Here is a 19,380-nt window from a genome sequence, read left to right as displayed (position 1 = left end):
TACTAATGCAGCCCAATATGCTGTTAACCTTTTGGCAACAAGGACACACTGTTGACTCATATCCAGCTTCTCGTCCACTGTAATCCCCAGGTCCTTTTCTGCAGAACTGCTGCTTAGCCAGTCGGTCCCCAGCCTGTAGCAGTGCATGGGATTCTTCTGTCCTAAGTGCAGGACTCTGCACTTGTCCTTGTTGGACCTCACCATATTTCTTTTGGCCCAATCCTCCAATTTGTCTAGGTCACTCTGGACCCTATCCCTGCCCTCCAGCGTATCTCCTCTCCCCCAGCTTAGTGTCATCCACAAACTTGCTGAGGGCACAATCCATCCCATCATCCAGATCATTAATGAAGATGTTGACCAAAATCCCTACAGTGTTGCAGTGAGAATAGTCTAAATGACTGGCTAGAGCTGTCTCCTTCTACCAGTTATTTACTGCCACTTCTCTCTGGTCACCTCCCTGAGAAATACCTGATTGCCAATGACCTGGGCAGCATGGGGACTCGGGCTAAGAGCGTAAACAAACTCTCAGTCGGTTAACTAGAAATAAGAACCTGACCTATTTAACATTAAAGGCCATGTGCAGCCCATGGGCTTGGTAGCGCATTTTAAGAGGAACTGTATGGGTGCAGTGAGGTTTGTGTGTATGGGTCTCATTCGGAAACAGATTAACATCCCAGTGAGAACACTTGGGGTTGGGGCCTAGCAAGATGGCTGCTGCCAGCACTAGAAATACCTGTTGATGCTCCTTCCCTCCTCCCCCCCCGACCCCCAGGGTCAATGTCTTCTGTGGAAACTTACAGACTCGCTAAATAAGCAAACTTTTATTACCTGTTCCCTGCAGGAAAGTGCAGTGATGCTCAGGAGAGTGGCAATGTAAAACTGGCAGCCTGCTTCCTGTCTGCAGTGGAGTCCGATCTGCTGACTTCAGTGACCAAAATAAACCCTTACTCTGTTTTGCTCCTGCTGTCTCCACAAAGCCTGCAGAGGTACAGGAGCGTGAGCTAGAATCTGTTCTGTTCTGTGTTGGCACTGCACTGCAGTGCACTCCAACAGATTTAATTTTTCTCCCCAAGCAGCCATCTACGACAAATCGACAGAATTGCTGTGTTTTCAAAACGAGGCATTTCGCTTCTTTCATATTACTCTGTTAGCCCTTGTTACTGGCTAGCACATCTTGTGAAAAATATTTCAAGCACTACACATGGTCTTCAGATAGGGTGACCAGATGTCCTGATTTTATAGGGACAGTCCCAATTTTTGGAGCTTTTTCTTACATAGGCACCTATTAGCCCCCCTCCCCCCGTTCCGATTTTTCACACTTGCTGTCTGGTCACCCTATCTTCAGAGGGTGTGCTAGGGCATAGTCTATTGAGCGGGAGCTGCAGGTTCTTTCACCAGCAGGTGCCTACTTTGCATATGTGATCACAGCTTTACTGTGACACTGAATTCCCCTTCAGAACTGCAGTTAAGTGTGGAGGTGCCATGATTATTTGAGAAGGGAGAATGGCAGAAGCTAGCCATGGTGTGTCAGGAACGAGGGGGAATAGAAGGAAGCGGTGGGGGCACGTATAGAAAGGAGCAGAATTTCAAAGTTTGATCTGAAGAGACAATTACATCAGGAGGAGGAAGGGGAGGGGGTCCTGGGTAGTGCAAGTGAAAGAAGAGCCAGTGCCCAGCCTTTCTCCTTTGTGGAAAGGGGAGAGGACAGCGAAAGCTGGGATTGGAGGGACTGAGGGAATGAGTGGCCAGGCAGGAAGAGCAGGATAAAGGCAGAGACTCTGGCAACATTCCAGGTGTGGCAATAGGTAGCTTTACGCACCTTTCATACGCATTTGCAAGTTCAGGGTCAAAAAGATGACTCAGCTTTTCTAGTCCTGGACTTTGCTTCCAGAGAGAGAGAGAGCAGAGTCAGCACCCTGAGCTGGTTGACCCAAAAGCAGCACTTTTGCAGTCTCCTACAGTGAATCAGAGTAAGACTTAAACAACTAATCTATTCAGTTCTGTCTAGATTCTTACACCCTGTCTATCGCCATAGTTTGTGAGCATCCTCCAAAGTTAAAAAAAAAACAGGTGACCACCATCAGTCAGAGAAAAGGTTCTTCTCTCACAGGGAAAAGTTTCATGCGGGGGATGATTTTTTTTTTTTAAATCATACATGAAGCTTAAAGCCAGGTAAAAGAAGTGAGCTTTGCATTAGAACCTGAAAGTGGTGATGTTTGTGTTTGTATTTACTTCCTTTGGGAGGGCGTTCCAGGCCTAAAATATAAAGTTTCTGCCTTCAGGTAGACAGCTCCGCTGGGTCTGAGCCATGGGCTCATCTGGCTCTCAGAGCATGAGGTGGTCCTTCAGGCAAGCTTAGGGTGACCAGATCGCAAGAGTGAAATATCAGGACACACTGGGCAAGCGGGGGAGGGGAGGGGGGAGGGGGAGGAAGAGAGCCACAGCTGCTCAGCACCCCACACAGAATGCCCCAACTCGCTAGTTTCCCAATACACACAGATTTCTCCTCCCTCCTTCCCAGTGCCCTTCCCCACAGCCCCACCACCACAACTAAACAATGCCCCACACAGACGCCCCCACTGGCAACCTTCTTCTGGAGTCTAATAAGGACTGAAATCTTAAATGTGAATTTGTTCTCTAAGTAGCACATGGAGTTAGCAGAGTACAGGGCTGAGGTTTGCGGTAACCTGTGTTGCTGAGAAGAGATGCTGCTGCGTTCGGCACATTTCTTTTCAGGGCTGATGCTTTCAAGGCCATGTAAGTAAGGTGAGCAGAGTGTGTTATTTTAACTTTTATGCTTACAACATGGAAGAGAACCTAGGCAGATATACTATAGCCAGGGCCGCCCAGAGGATTCAGGGGGCTTGGGGCAAAGCAATTTTGGGGGCCCCTTCCATAAAAAAAAGTTGCAACACTATAGAATACTATATTCTCGTGGGGGCCCTGGGGTCTGGGGCAAATTGCCCCACTTGCCCCCGCCCGGGCGGCCCCGACTATAGCTTAGTGGCATGACTTTTACTCCTGAGGAAATTCTGCACGAAAACCATTACAAATTCTGCGTGCAATGTTTTCAAATTCTGCAAATATTATTTGTCAGTAAATAAATTTGGAGGCTTCAGCATGGCAGTGGGGAGCACAGGCCACTGTCTGCACGGAGGTGGGAGATCACTTTGCAGCCCCCTCCTGACAGCGACTTGGGGATGAAGCTGCACCCAACCCTGACAGCACAAGGGTCGGGCCTGCCCCAGAAACACCCCAAGGCCCCTCTATGCTAGGCACACTAGGTGTGGGCAGGCAGGCTCAGCCTGGCAGGATCCAAGTGTGGAGCAGCTTTGGGCGGGGGGGCAGATGTGGGATGAGAGGGTTCCGTATGGGCAATCTGGGTGCAGGCAGGTCCATGGGGGGGGGGGGTTGCAGGAGGGATCTGGATGCACAGGGGCTTGTTGGGGAGTTCTTGGTGCAGGTGCCATGGAACTCTGCAAGGGGGTCCAAGTGAAGGTGGTTGGGGCTCATTGAAGGGTCTGACTATGGGGGGGATGTGGCTTGTTGGGAGGGTCTGCATCTGAGGGGCTCAGCAAGGGGGTCCAGGTGCTGGAGGAGTGAGGCTTGGTGGGGTGGGAGATCTGGATGCAGCTGGTTGGGGCTCAGTGGGGTAGGAGTCCAGATGGGGAGGGCTTGTTGGGGTGATTCAGGTGCAGGGGATTGGGGCTTGTTGGTGTGGGGGTTCGAATTTGGGGGCTCAGAAGGGGGTGGTCAGGGTGCATGGGTGGGGGTCCAGATGCAGGGAGTGCATCTCGGTGGGGTGGAGGGTTGGGTGAGTGGGGCTTGGCAGGGAGTCTGGGTATGGGGGGTTGTCAAGATGCATGGGGGTTGGTGGACAGGGAGCAGCTCCCCCTGCAGTGATCCCTCCCCCCACAGCTGAGGGATGATAGAGGAAGGAAGTAGGGAAGGGAGTGTGGAGCTTCCATCAGTCAGGGGAGGTTTCTGGGAGTGGGTCTGACCGGGCCCTGGTCACTCCCTGCAGGGGAAAAGGAAGTCTTATCCTCCCCTATCCCCAGCCCAATTGGGACTAGCGCTGGGCTCAGCTGCAGGGTATGAGCCACTGGCAGGGGTATCCCCAGCCCCCCTTCCCCTACAGTGAATTACCTCTCTGTCAGCTGCTCCGGGCGCCCAAAAATGACACGTCTCCACTGCTGGGGAGGAGTGTGTGACCACTCTTGCGGCTTCCCTATCAAAAAGTCATTTTTCTGTGGGGAGGCAAAAAAATCTGGGGGGGGGGGGGACATGAATTCTGCATGCATGCATTGGCACAGAATTCCCCCAGGAGTAAACCTTGATTGTAAATCCAAGGTAAACTACATAACAATAATCCAGTCAGAAGGTAATGAAAGTGCATATGACTGAGACCAGGTCATCATCAGCAATGATGAGATCTAAGGTAACATTTTCCAAAAGTGTCTAAGTGACTTAGAAGCCCAAGTTCCATTGAAAGTCAATGGGATTTAGGCTTTATGTAACTTAAGTGCTTTTGAAAATGTTACTGGCAGTCTAGTCAGAAGTCATTGAACATCTATATAATTCCCAGATAAAAAAAACTAGAACATAAAGTTTTAGGTACTGTAAGTAGCAGATATTGGAGAATATAAATACCAGGAATGTTGGTATCAAGCAACCTTAACATTAAACAATATGGAAATACATTAAGGGTTAATGTGAATCAAGAGTCAAATACCTTTACAATTCATACATCCTCTAGGAAAAAATCTTGATATGTGAACATCATCATTAAACAATAAGCACCTGAACTCTGACCCCCAAAGACATAGCTTCTAAAAATATTGTTTTTCAGCTTACAAGTTCTAGAAAGGAAAAGAAAAAAAAAAGAATTTTCAACACATAATACACCACCAGATCTACAGTACTTATAACTGTCTTTCACCCACCTCCATAGACAATACATCTCCATACACATCTTCTAATTGTGGAATACTAATATTAATTAACAATTCAGATATGAAAAAAATGTATTTAATATTGATTTGTTATGTGTATTCTGGTAGTGCTTAGTGGCCTTGCTCAGAGAACAGGGCCCCATTGTGATAGGTACCGTAGACCAGATCCTCAAAGGTAATGAGGTGTTTAACTCCCATTGAAATCAGTGGAAGAGAGGCACCTAAATACTTTTGAGGATCTGGGCCTGCGCATACAGCCCACCCTCCCATGCTGACCGACCACACACACACACACACACACACACACACACACACACACACACACACACACACACACACACACACACACACACACACACACACACACACACACACACACACACACACACTCACTCTCCTTGCTTTGAAGATCTTGTAATCTAGATAGTAGTAATTATAAAAACCTCTCAGGACTTTTGGCCCTGATCTTGCAAACTGCTCTACACAGGCAGATCATTGCATAGAGCAGTTTGCAGCATCAGGGCATTTGTAAAGATTAGTTGGCTAAAATAGTACTTTGAGTTTATTTTTGAGTGATGATCATCTCTCCCTCGGGGAGATTGTAACCAGCCACCTTATAGCCCCCCCTTGTGAGCTTGGCAAAGAGGTTTTGTCACAACATTTTGGTGAAACAGATTTTTTTTTTCTATTCATACATTTCAAATGATTTTATTAAATGTTTCTGAAGGGGCAAATTATTCTCCCCATTTAGCAGGTGGAGAAATTGAAGCAGGAGGAGGTTTAAGTGACTTGCCCAAAGTCAGACAGGGATTTGAACTCAGAAGTTCCTGATTCCTAGTCATGTGCCCAGACCATGTGGCCTGAAATGACTTCTGGGTTAGTGATATCAGATATAATGAGGCAGGAAGAGCCCCATTTCTCTGTCGCTCGCTCTCAGAGAGAACTTCGTCAATATCTGTGAAGTTCCAATGGCATCAACTACCAAATGAACTGAAGCTCCCTACCCCAATTTTCTGCTGTTCTTTTATTTGGAGGAGGCTTTCAAAGCCCTGAAGACAATTGCCCCTGACAGCTTGGCTCCCTCTTCCCCTCCCCAACCCACTCTGTTCCACAGCCCATCTTCAAGCTCCGGGAGGACTTCAGTGCTGCTGGAGCCAGCAGGAGGGTGAAGTCCTTGCAGTGTGGAGACACTTGGAGTGTGTCCTTCCCTCCATGCTTCCCACCCACGCAATAGGGGCTGAGTATGTTACCTCCACAGTGCTTCCAAGGTCTGGTTTGCCCTGCTTGTTGTTTAGAAATGGAGAGGCTGATTCGGGTCTCACTTTCTAGGGTATGTAAATCTGAAGCCTGCGGGGTTACACTGCTGTAACAGGAATGAGCGACGAGATCAGAAACTGGCCTGCTATCCTTAGAACATTGCAAGGGCTACTTGCTTGTAAATGAATACATGTGCCCCATGTGCAGGCACATGCACCCCTGATCTCTACCCTCTTTCTTCCAGCAATATAATTCTCTCATCCCACCGGTAACCCCCAGCAGCCAGACCTCAGTACCAGCTACAGAAACTGCTTGTGGTTGCTACCCTCTTTTAAGCTTCCTAATCCTACAGCTGCCTTCCACTTGGTGCCTGTTTTCCAGACCCTGAGACTGCCTAGGGTGACCAGACAGCAAGTGTGAAAAATTGGGACAGGGGGTGAGGGGCAATGGGAGCCTATATAAGAAAAATACCCAAAAATTGGGACTATCCCTATAAAATGGAGACATCTGGTCACCCTACTGCCCACTAACTAGCTTGGCAATTCCTTCGGAGCTGCTGAATCTGCCCACATCCTCTGTATGACCATCCTGATCCCCTCTCAGCTGCTCAATGCTGAACTACTCATCCCAAAACCTCAGCTGACAAGACCTCCAGCAAGTGCCTTGATGATTCCACCCTGCCTAAACCTCTTGCAATCCCTGCAGTATGCCCTCTCCTCTCCCTCCATCAGCCTGATGCTCCTGGTTTCCAAGCGTCTGCCACTTAACCCTTCGAACCTACCAATTCTACTTTATTGTTTTAAATCTCTTTTTAAGGCACATCTCTCTGTGTTTCCAAAGGCCGGTCACTAGATGGCTCTGTGGTAGCATAACAAATGGGGTGACCTTGTCTCTTTAAAAAAATAAGTAAAAGCCCTTCAAATTCACGATTGCGCAAGGATCCCAGGGTTATTCATATTGGATTAAAGTGAAAATGAGAGTAAAAAAAAAACCTCCTTGCCCAGAGCTATTAATCCAGGCCAAAGTCAGCGGGCTGCGTGGGTTTTTAAAGGAACAGGACGCTCCCTTTAAAGATTTCATTTTCTTTCTGTTCTTGGACCTGTGTGCTGGGTTATTATTGGGCAAGAGTCCAAATGCACTCTGATCAAATTCTTTCCCTGATTAATCTCATTCAGATGAGTAGGCAACCCTCAGGAACGTGCTCGCCTGAGTGAAATAAGCCTTTTATGTCACACGCAATATGAACTGGGAACATACCAATTGCTATACCTGTTTAGACCAGAGATCTATCTAGTCCACTATCCTTTTTTGGCCAGCATCAGGTGCGTCAGGAGAAGGTGGAAACTCCCACCGTCCATGGACACTTATCGAATAACCTGCCCATGGAGGCAGTTTCTTCCTAATCTCTGTCACAGACTCATGGCCTGAGGCAAGAGCATGTCTATCCCTTCCCACCTTTTGTATCTTATCTAATGCACCAGTGGCGAGGGGCAGTGCCTTCAGCTGAATTCATTCAGGCCCGGCTAACAAAATTGGCAGTGGCCCAGTTTTTGTGCACTGCCATTTTTGGACCATGTGTTGACTCTCTGATTTGGACTCTGCACCCTGACTATTTAAACAGGGAGACTGGGATGGGGCTATGGTATCTGTGTATTTCACAGCACGGCCAAGTCTCACTGGGTGACATTGGGCTGGTCACTTAGAACAAAGTATTCTGTAGTCTGGGCAGGCCCAAATGGCTATTTGGGCCTGTGAGTGGCTATCTAATGTATATAGATAGGGTGCTTCATGGCCCCTATCATTGTAGTATCTGAATGCCTCACAATACTTAATGGGTTTATCCTCATAATGCCCCTGGGAGATAGGGAAGTGCATTGGACAGATGGCAAACCGAGAGGCTAAATGAATGGCCCAAGGTCCCACTGACTATCTGTGTCAGAGCAGGGAACTGAACATGGCTCTCCCAAATCCGAGGCTATGGGATTTTCAAAGCTGGTGGCAGGCACATCCAAGTTGTCTGGGAACCTGGGGGGTGAGCGCTGTAAGGGGGTGTTAGCACTTTCAGAAAAGCCCAGGGGCTCATAAGGGCTGCTCTGGGTGCTCAGAAATAATGGTGTTAGAGCCACAACAGAGTCTGGAGGCCCATGTTCAAGTGCTCAAGCAACAGTCCCTCTATTGGGGGCTCTACAATCTATCTCCCCTGAAAACAACCTGGGGATGGACAGATAGACACATAAATGGACACACTCTGTGTGTGTGTGTCTTTTAGGACAGGGAAGGAGGATAGTTGGGATTAGGTTAGACTTAGAGGCTCAACAAGGTGAGGGGGAGAGGCAGAAAAGGTTGTGACTGGGAAGGGGGATCACTAAAGGGTTTGGAGAACAGGGGGACAGCATTGTGGGGAGAGGCTACAGGACAGTATCTGGGCAGGGGTGGGGTGGGGTGGAATTATGTACATCCCTTCCCACCTTTTGTATCTTATCTAATGCACCAGTGGCGAGGGGCAGTAAAGAATACATGAGAAGGGGGTGGTAGGCAAGGGAATTGGAGGCTCAAGAAGGATGGATGCATCATTACCTGCCTACCAAGGTCAAGGACCCTCTGAGAATGTTCCTCAATCTCCCTGAGGTCATACAGAGGTGCTGGCTCCCCATGAAACCACCCCTCCATCTCTGATGGGCTGAAGGGGGTGCGGGAGAGGCTGAGCCATAGGAGCCGTTATTATAATTTGTTATTTGTGTCTCAGGGCTCTAGTCAGGGACCAGGACCCCGCTCTGCTAGGCACTGGACAGTGTCTCTGTCCCAGCCAGGGAAAGCACAGCCCTCCCACAGACTCCGTATGCTACATTGGTACTTGCGTCCCATTGCTCCTTTCTGATTCACCGTGTTAGGGGAAGAGAGGCCCAGAGTTCATCACTGTGCCTGAGCAGAGCTGGGTAAAGGACATGGGGAATGGGGCAAGGTGGATTTATGCAACCTTTGTACTTCCCCTAGTCTGGAGGCTGGTCAGGGCCCCCGACTGCAGGTTAGATCAGCCCCAGGGCTGCCCTAACTTGTGCTTCCGGCCCTGAGGGGCTGTAACAGCAGCCAGCACTGTTCTGGCTATGAACCCATTCCCTGCGAGAGCTCCCAGCAGGCCCCTTACACCAGGGACTGTTATAGGGTGGTGTAGGGCTGTTGTACTGGCTTTTTGCCACTTGAAAAATCTCCTCCCCCCTCCCATGGAGAATTCCCTGGGGTCCGGATCTGCTAGGGAACTAGCTCAGAGGCACCCCAGCACTGTGCTCAGTCAGGCCTGTGGTGCCTCATGGGAGACCTGGATGTGCCTGGCACACACCCAGCGTTCTCTGCTCTAGACCCTCCGTCTCTTGACCTCATGTTCTCACATGACACTGCAGTTTTCCCTCGCCATCCTTCTGCTCAGCCCCCAGTGATAACCCAGGAGAGGGAGTGACCTTTCTAATGTTACAGCAGGAGAGAATGGGAACTGCCAGTACTGCTGGTGAAGAGGAAGGGGATGGGGGGGAGGGAATGCCAGCTGAGGGGGACGGGGCAGTGGAGGGATGGGGGAAAGACAAGGAGGCCAGGAGACAAAAGGCAAGAGGAGAGGAGGGCTGGAAGCAAACGGGTTTGCAGCTAGACCAGCAGTCTGAGTCAGAGAGCTCTCTGGAGTGGCTGAGTCTGCAGCCCTGTGGAATCCTCCTGGCTCAGAGGTGCTGTTGAGATGAGAAGTAATTATTATATTCGCATGGGGGAAGGCCTGCTGTACCTTGTATCTCCACTGGGTGTGGGGTCGGGAGCGGTGAAGGGACAGCTGCACATCATGATGGGGGCTAAAGGGGAAAGAAGAGATGGGGGAGGGGAGATTTAAAAATAGCCCCTTCTAATTTTTGTGGCTGTCACTCACAATGTGTAATCCACCCTGAGGCATCCCAGCGCCGGTATATACCATGAGTTACATAAGGGGAGACACACAGGCGTCACTTCAGCCTCAGAACAGGGACAGACGTGACATTTACGCTGCGTGTTTCCCAATCTGTCCCTCCAGCCTCTGCCCAAGCCTGTGTATATGGAGCAGATGCCAGGTGCCTGACACCTGGAAACTGGCTAAGGGTTTGGGAGGCAGGATATGGGGGCAGTGAATAGCAGGAAAAGGTTCCAGCAGCTGGGATGTGGCAGGAGTGGGGCTAGGGAAGAGGCAAAGGTGGGCGTATTGCTGCCAATGGGTGTTGGGGGATGGGTGCAATGGGAGAGTTCTGGGAGCGGGAGAGCAGGTTGAAGTGTTTGGGGGGTAACATTGCAGGAAGTGGAGTGATCGGGAGGGGATCAGGCTGCTTTGTGGGGGAGCAGGAAGCTCAGCTGTGGTGGAGGTTGGATTTCTTGTCACGAGGTAACGAGAGGCTCCATTGCATACGGGGAAAGGGTGGAAGAAAAGGGAGAGAGCCGCAGTTGTGGGGAAGTTTGTTGGAGTATCAGGGTATTAGCCATTGAGGGGCAGGCCAAGGCACTATTGGGGAAGCTGAGAAATCAGCAGTCAGAGAGGATCGGGTTAGCGGGCATCAGAAACTGAGGCGTGTGGGGAAGAAGGGAGAATCAGCAATTTTGGGGAGGGTCAGGGTGCTTGGGGAATAGCGTGGGGGGGGTCAGGGTTTATCAGAAGACGACTAGTGGTCACAAATGAGTGCATTCATCGCTGGTGTGGGAAGGGCTAAAGGGCCAAATGCTCCCACTTCTTGTGAAGGAGAAAAACGACATTCCATTCTCCTCATGCCAGTCATTCTTGGGCTGGGATGCTGCCCTGCTGTCATGTGCTGCTTTCCCACCCTCCCAGCTTTACCCGGAGCTGTGTCTATTGATGACTCAGGAAATTCCAGAGCAAGTAGGAGATGCACGCCGTGCAGCGCAGGTTGTGAGGACACATGGACAGAAGCAGGCTGGCTGGGCAGTGGTGGGGAAGCGAGGAGCCTGGTACCATCTAAATGTAAAAATGAGCCTCTCAGACCCTCTGTGTGGCCTTGAAACACTTTCACAGACGCCTTCTGCCCCAGAACAGTGCCACATGTCTGCTCTCTTCTTCCAAAGATCACCTGCTCCTATTCCGTACTCATGCAGCCAGCCTGCCTTGGGTTGCTGACTCATTAGTATGTGGTTATACCAAGTGTGTTTGCTGAGCTCAACTCTGCACAGGCTTGGAAGAAGAGCCAGTTGGTCCCTGGAGTTTACAATCCAAGGGCCAGACACAGGGGAATACTGAGCTTTGCTTAGCATTAGCAACGCCTGCTGGTCAATGGACACTGCAGGTGCTCTGCACTTCACAGGCGCTGACCCAACACGCAGTTCAGTCCAGTCTCAAATGGTGCTAGTGTTCCCTGCTCACACACACCAGCCAGGCCTCCCGGAGTATTATCTTGCTGTGGTTTACAAAAGGAGCTAGTTGGTAGCAGCTGGTTTTCTTTGCCCTGGTCACACCCACTCTGCTATGGTGGTGGGGGGAGGGGTGGCATGAAGCCACCGGTCTGGCTCAGTGCTACCTGGGGATCCCACGTCTGCTGGAGTGGGGTTCAGGAGCTGGCCTCAGACATCAGCACTGCTGCCAGTTTGGGCTTTCTAGGAAAATTCATACTTTAGTTTGTAAACAGCTGTGAAATCTCCTAACTATTCTCAGCAGTTTTCCTTTCAACCCGACTTCCCAGAGCAGTGAGTAAGTCCCAGGCTGTGTACTCCCTGGTTTGGCAGCACTCGGTAGGGCTGGCTTTAGTGGCCTCTATTCCATGAATGATCACAGGCTAGGAAGTTAATTCTGTGGCTGCAGAGCTAAGCACTTTACATTAGCATCAGCAATAAACAGGATTGCTCAATCTCCAGGCCAGCCCCAGAGCTCCCAAGGGCTTGAGTCAGAGGAGATCACAAAACCCTCTGTGGTTGGCCTTAGCACACTCCCTCCTTCCCCCACCTCATGCCCTGCCCCGGAGAAGGTCAATACTTCCCCAGGAAGTGGCCTGAGCATTCACACTTGCTGAGAGCCAGAGGAAATCACAGCATCCACTGCAAGTCTGCCCGAGGGCCTCTGTGAGACTGGCCAAGCCGGTAGTAAGAATGAGGAGGTGGAACTGGGAGGTGGATACAAGTTTTATTATAAAGGAAGGAGCAGCTCTAAACAGAGAGGAACTGTGTGTAGAACAGAGGACGAAGGATGATCCTTTGCAGATAAACTTGACTAGGCAGAAACCTTTTGGGCTAGATTTCCTAAGGAACAGGGCTGGCTCCAGGGTTTTGGCTGCCCCAAGCAGCCAAAAAAAAAAAAAAAGCCACGATCGCAATCGCGATCTGCAGCGGCAATTCGGTGGGAGGTCCTTCGCTCCGGGCGGGAGTGAGGGACCGTCTGCTGAATTGCCGCCGAATAGCTGGACGTGCCACCCCTCTCCAGAGCCGCCGCCCCAAGCACCTGCTTGCCAGGCTGGTGCCTGGAGCCGACCCTGCTAAGGAAGGACTTGCTACCCAGGAGCAGCCTCACAGCAGGGGAAATGTCCACTGAGGGGGGGAGTTCCCCAGCTCAGGGAGGCATGCACACAGGATCGGGTCACTCTTACTATCTGTACGCAGGGTTGCCAACTTTCTAACCGAACACCCTTGCCCTGGCCTTTCTCCAAGGCCCCGCCCCATTCACTCCATCCCCCCTCCCTCTGTTGCTCATTCTCCCCCACCCTCACTTATTTGCTCATTTGCACCAGGTGGGGGGCAGGGTCCCTTTTTGACCAGGTGTTCAGTTTAAAACCTGACACCTGGCAACCCTATCTGTAGGGCCTTAGCTGCCACAGCTGAGGCTCTGGCCATGAGTTTCCTCTCAATTGTTCTCACTGCCAGAGAGAGAGATAGTGCCAGCACCATTCAAATGTGTCACAGGCCTTCCTAAAGAGCTTGGCCCCAGATGACTACTTGCGTACAAGGCCTGCCCTGCATAAGCACCTGCCACCATAAGGGTCTTCTTCGGGGAGCTCCGATCCCTCCCCAGACTCGCAGGAGGGAAGCGGGTGGTGTGGAGTTATGTCCCTCCTGAATATCATTGCCTCATGTAATTATAAATAGTCACGAAGGTGTCAGGGATGTTATTAGCACAATTGCTCATGACACATTTACAGGAAGAGACAAGTGTTTGCCAAGAAGTGATGACAGTGGCAAGAGAGAGCCAGGCCATGCTATGGGAGATGTTCTTCTGGCCTCATCTTTAGCTCTCCCTCCCTCCTTCTGTTCAGTCGTTTTCCTGCCGTCCTATTTGAGGCTGAGAGTTGCTGATGTTCCTTCTGCACCTCTCCCACCTTCCTGCTCTTTGGCTTCCTCTTCTCCTTTGCTTTCCTTCATTCTCTTTTCTTTCTCCACAATCCCTCCCTCCTCAGAGACTCCCAGTGGTGGCTGGTGCCCACAATAAATGCTAGGGCTGCAGGTACTAGAGTCCCTCAAACACACACACACACACACACACACCTCCCTCCCTCCCTGCCCTCAACCCCACCAAATAAAACCTCCTGTACTTGCTGCTGCAGTGCAGCTGTAAAAGCAGGGTCAGAAACAGCAAAGGAGGGACTGTAGCTGCACGGAGCATGTGTGGGAAGCCTTATACCCTGCTCCTGGGAAGGGGAGAAAGGGCTAATCTAAATTAGCCCCACAGAGGCCTGTGTTTTCTGCTCTGCATCTGTTCCCCCTGCTGCCTGAAGTCCATGTGCTATAGAAATGCCTGCTCACGCGGGAATCTCCAAGGTCTGGAGTACCCCCTGCCCTAGGAGGAGTCTTCCAATGGTGGTAAGTTATACTGCAGCTGGCAGTACAGCAGCCAACATTATAGTCGCTACACAGCATTCATTGTGTGGCTGACGTAATATCCCCTACGTAACAGTCTCCCAAGCATTCTCCAGACACTCTGGGGTCCTTCTCTGATCTTCTTTTTCATTAGAGACTCGTTTTGTTTTTCTGAATTACTTTAGGGAACAGCATTTACAATGGTCTCAGGATAAGCAGAAGTGGGGGGCGGGTATATAGAGCATGGTCTTTGGGTACGGTCTCCTCCTGCTATTTTTCTTTACCCTGCCTCAAGCTTTGAACTCAAACTATACAAACTCAAGCTATGATCGCAGGTGATTTTGCAAGCTGGGAAGAATTGGCCTTAGCCAATATTTGGATGAGACTTCAAAGACAAGCCAGTAGCTGCTGGAAGTGGTGCTGATCGCTCACTTGGTGATTATATATGCTCTCTAGGCCTCAGTGAATCTGTGCCCAAGCATGGTGATGGGGGCTCATGAGCTGTTTTCAGATGAGCCATAGAACTGAGCTACTCGCTCCTGGTAATTAAAGATCCCATAGAACGTTTCTCAGTAGCAGAGCTGTGAATCCCTGTTGCCTGGCCAAACAGCAACTGGCCAATTACACTCTGCTGACAAACTTCTCTTTGTATTTTCAATTAGTCATTCTTTATTTACCTCCTCTGACAGTGATTATGGGTACAAAATGGCTGCCATCTCTCTCTCTCACACACACACGTAGCTCCTTCCACTATGCAACTACATTTCAATGGGGGATGCATGTCTTTAAAGTGCTTTAGGATCCTTCAGAATGAAAAGTGCTAGTGAAATTTAAGGGATTGTTAGTAAGACGCTATTTAACTAGACCCAGTAGTAAATGTGGCTGCCTAATTTGCCACTCAGCCCACTTCAGTCCTATATCTCTGTGAGCACACAGGAGCCAATCTTCCTGCCATTTAAGTCAATAGTAAGGGTTGCCAACCCTCCAGGGCTGTCCCGGAGTCTCCAGGAATTAAAGATTAATCTTTAATTAAAGATTATGTCATGTGATGGCACCTCCAGGAATTTGTCCAACCAAAATTGGCAACCCTAGTCAATAGGAGTTTTGATATTGACTTCAGAGGAGGCAGAATCAAGACCTTGAGGAGTATGGAAATGATGGGAACTTGGGAGGGACGGGACTTGGAGATACGTCTGTGTCTGCTTCACATAGGCAGCCGTTTCCTGTGAGTCTCGAATGCAGGAAAAACAGAGAGTATTTGCCTGATTTTCAGAGCTTCAATAGGATTCATTTTTTTACTTCAACAGAAACCACAGGTGTTCAGCATGTTTGAAAATAAGGCCATATATGTTGTGGAAGCAGAGAAAGAACTGACAGGAAGGAACTGCTTCCACAATGTGCAAGTGTAATTAATACTATTATATATACACCACTGGCTAATAAGAGGCTATGTTTTTTAATCAAAGATAATGAGCGACCACAAACACAAGAGATTGGCCAATATTTGGGGTCTTGTGAGTTGTTTCCATTGGGAGGAGAAATTGATGGTAGACAGAAAGGTATTTCTTTGACACAGTCCTGTTCAGTTACAAAGAATGTACGAAGTTCTGTTTCCCTGAACACAGTAGGAATCAAACAGCAGGTGAGAGGTTTTTTTCTCACAGTTCCAAGCATCTTTCCGGACTGCATTCTACCCAAAAGCTAGCCCTCTTAGTTTTACTCGGGGCTGTAGTTTTATGCTACAGGTGCGTCTCTGGGACTTCCTACTCTGTTTGTTTCATTCTATGGTGTTTCTGCCTCTCTCTCTCTCTCTCATATACACACACAGTTCCATCAAACAATACCCAGTTCCCTCCATTTGCATTCAGCCCTCAGGGAAAACCCATCAGGCCACCTGATTCAACTCCTACTCCAGCCTTGCACGTGGCCTGTGTTTTGGGCAGTGGCTCCTATTGTTTCAGCTACACTGTATCTGTCAGAAAGGAGCTCAATTGTTTTTTCCATCTAGTCTCAATGAAGGGCAGCTGTTACACCCACCAGCTTCAACCTGGGTTCACCCAGCCAGCAGTAAAACAACAACAACCTTTCACACATCTATGGCATCTTCCATAGTAGCCTTTGAAAATTATTTCAAAATATCAATGCTTAATAGCACTCCTGTGCTGCAGCATGCCAGTGACTTTGATAGGCCTTAGTATCCTCATTTTGTAGGTAGGAAAACTGAAGTACAACGAAGTTAAGTGACTTGTCCAAAGTCACACAGTGACAGGGCTGGGAATAAAAATCCAAGAATCCTGGTCCCTACTTTACCACTGGCCAGAACTCCATAAACTAGAGATTATCTCAACGGTGTCCAATGATTCAGAAGATTCAGCTGCGTAAGAGGGGATGGACTGCGGAGAACTGGGGTGGGCTATACATTTTCTTGGAAGGTCTGGCTAAACTCATCTTACATGGTCACCTGAGGATCACAGCAAAGAAAGTGCTGCTGTAGCTTGCCATCTAGGGAGACTTGTACAATTAAGGGTGTGTTGACCATCCCCTTGCTTTTCCTGTATAACTTCATCATCCGGAACCAGTCGGGGTTGGTTGTCTGACATTATATTGCCTGATCATCTTGTAGCTATACATGCAATAGCAGACCACAGAGTCTACTCTATGCAGCTCAGATTGAAACGGCTGGTGGCAGCTGCTATTATTATGATACGTCCATGGCATCAAGGAGGACTGGCCTAGAATGAGGAGCTGGGTGTAGTCTGGCCATTAGAAGGATCTCTAGAGGAGTTATTTCCCCACTGTTCTGGAGCCATTCCAGTGAGTTCATTACGTCTGCCCTGGACAGTACAACTGTGTTGACATTGCTCCCTCATGATTAAGCTTGGGCGCCTAGGGATCTATATCCTGTCCAGATAGGCTATGGGGCAGAGATCTGGCCATAATGATTTTACAAACAAAGTAACCAGGCCCTCCCTGAGTTTTATTCCACAATTCCCACTATTAAACTCTCTACAGTTATAAAGTAGATTCCTGTACCAGCTCTTGGCTCCCAAGCTTCTCCTTAGTCTTCCCATCACCTCCTGATGTGGGCCACAAAGAGAATATGGTTCCCCCAGAAGCTCGCTTCATATAACAAACTAGTGTTTCATGCCACATATTTATAGCTGACCAGACAGCCTTCATGCTGGGCTGGGCTGTCATCCATGACACTCTTGTCCTTCAGGATGTCTCAGCAGCTGCAGGATTGAAGTGACCCTCCTCCACACAGCCTCTCTACTGCTGCTGCTTCCATGTGGCACGTAGCTCCTCCCTGTTGATGGCCCTCAGGCTTGCTCTGCCTTGCCTCTACAGGGGGCTCTCCACTTGCTGCTCAGGTTGGATTTCCTAATCCTAGCCACTTCCCAATTGCTGGTTCTTTCCGGCTAGATGTGGCCGACTCACTGTCCCCTGCCCCAAATGTTATGTCTTCATGGTTTCCTGACGCCTGCCAGTTCATCCAGCACCTGTTGTCCCAGGGGGAATGTTGGCTTCACTACAGCCTGACATGCAAGGCTGATAGTGCCTCAGGCAGGCGGTGAATGGGCATGCACGGTTCCCGAAGCAATCCCTAGGGCAGTGTGCCCTCAACCTGGACAGGAGGGCTAATGGCTCTAGCAGCATGTATAGAATGCCTGTCACTGCAGTATCTATGCGCTGTCAGGGGTTCTCAGGAAACACCCTGAGAACGGCCCAGGGAGAAACGTGTTTTCACCTTCTTGGCAACAAAATGAGAACGTGCCAAGGCAAGAGCCAGGACTCACCAGGTGGTGCCAGAAGTTCAGCCCCACAAACCTTTCCTCCTCTAGTCCCCACGCGCTCCACCTGCTTTTCCCTTTTCCAAAACCTCCCACACCTCCAGGAGGAGACATGGAGGAAGGGACCTGAAAGTGGCACAGGGCTCCCCACCCATGAAACCCTCCCCTTCATTTCACACACATCCACCCCAAAAATCTACCAGAGGGAACCCCACACTGGCAGAGGATTCAGGGGGCCTGGAGTCTTCAGCGGCGGGGGTCCTTCCACTCCGGGTTTTTGGGGCACTTCGGCAGCGCGTCCCGGAGCGAGTGAAGGACCCACCGCCGAACTGCCGCCAAACTGCCGCCGAAGACTCGGAGCGGAAGGGGCCCTCGCCCCCGAATTGCCGCCGAAGACCCGGAGCGGAAGAAGCTCCGGGTTTTTGGCAGTGGGTCCTTCACTCACTCCGAGTGTGTTCGGTGGCACTGAAGGACCTGCCGCCGAAGACCCACTGAAAACTCTTGTGCGGGCCCCTGAAAACTCTCGTGGGGGCCCCTGTGGGGCCTGGGGCAAATAGCCCCACTTCCCTCCACCCCTGGGCGGCCCTGTGCATGCTGACCCAATGCTGTTCAATCTAAAAGGGCCCCTATAGTTATTGGGGGCAAACCAGAAAGCAGTGGTGTCACCTAATCTGTGCTTCCAGTCTGAAGGGTATAAGACATGAGTAGTGATGTGCTGTGGGGCGGAATTTGGTTACTCAGACGAGAAGCCTGGGTTATTACTAGTGACTTGTGTATTGGTGTATAGGGCCTGGGATATAGAAAACAAACTACACAAAATGGGGGCAGTGGGGTGTGAATTTATGTTTGAGTTGGGGGGTCTCATGGTGCAGGAGGAGTCTCTGGGGGAACCCACTATCTCCTGAATGCACAGGGAAGTTTTGGTAGCCAGGGCTTAGTCGCTGGGCAATAAAGAGGTGCCTGTGGCTGTTTCAGGTTGAAGTCAGGTCTCTGTTACCCTGAATGATCACTGTTGGGGGATGCTGGACAGTCAGTGCCCACCCCCACATCCATTTGTAGGAGTGAGCAGCCTGCGAGGCATAGGAAAGGTTTCATTCCAATCTCTTCGGGGCATGTGAAAACGCCTCTCCCCACTCAGCCACTTGGGCGGGCAGCACAGAGCAGTGTGGAGAGCAAAGAGTTAATGCAGGTAGCCAGAAGTCTGAGTGGGGCAGAAGCCAAAGGATAAATGTGTGTGCCATGCAGATCACTGAGCAGGTGGCAGGTGAAGGGTTAATCCGCACAGCAGGCTCCAGCATAGGGCTCTGCCTGCAGGCTCCTGGAGCCCAGCACAGAGGTAAGGAGCTGGGACTCTGACGTCAAGGGGGCCAGAATAGAACACTCTATTTATAGGCCTGTTCCAGGGGACAGCAGAAGCAGGCCAGAGATTGCACTCATCATGCTTGCAGCCTTCTTTTTCCTTTTCTAAACGGATCAGAAGGCTGTCCCGCCAGCTGATGTCACCTGCTAAATTTGGGAGAGAGATTCCCCCCTTCCCGGTCACTTCCAAACAGTGCAGAACACCAGAGCATCATGGCCCCTCTTCC

General features: G+C 50.1%; 1 long non-coding RNA gene across 1 annotated transcript in view; it reads right to left on the bottom strand.

Annotated features, from left to right (window-relative positions):
* The window catches only part of LOC103307564 (uncharacterized), a 24,786-nt gene extending 5,406 nt beyond the window's left edge, over positions 1 to 19,380 (bottom strand). Inside the window, exons 1-4 of the long non-coding RNA XR_006172858.2 lie at positions 9,979 to 19,380; positions 4,733 to 4,859; positions 1,820 to 1,955; positions 829 to 1,080 (exon numbers count right to left, since the gene is read on the bottom strand). This is a non-coding gene — a long non-coding RNA (uncharacterized LOC103307564). The remainder of the gene's footprint in view (positions 1 to 828; positions 1,081 to 1,819; positions 1,956 to 4,732; positions 4,860 to 9,978) is intronic.

This window comes from Chrysemys picta, chromosome 1 (assembly GCF_011386835.1).
Source record: "Chrysemys picta bellii isolate R12L10 chromosome 1, ASM1138683v2, whole genome shotgun sequence".
In the NCBI taxonomy this organism is placed as follows: Eukaryota; Metazoa; Chordata; order Testudines; family Emydidae; genus Chrysemys; species Chrysemys picta.
Note: the sequence above shows the minus strand (reverse complement) of the source record. Positions and strands in the feature narration are given on the sequence as shown.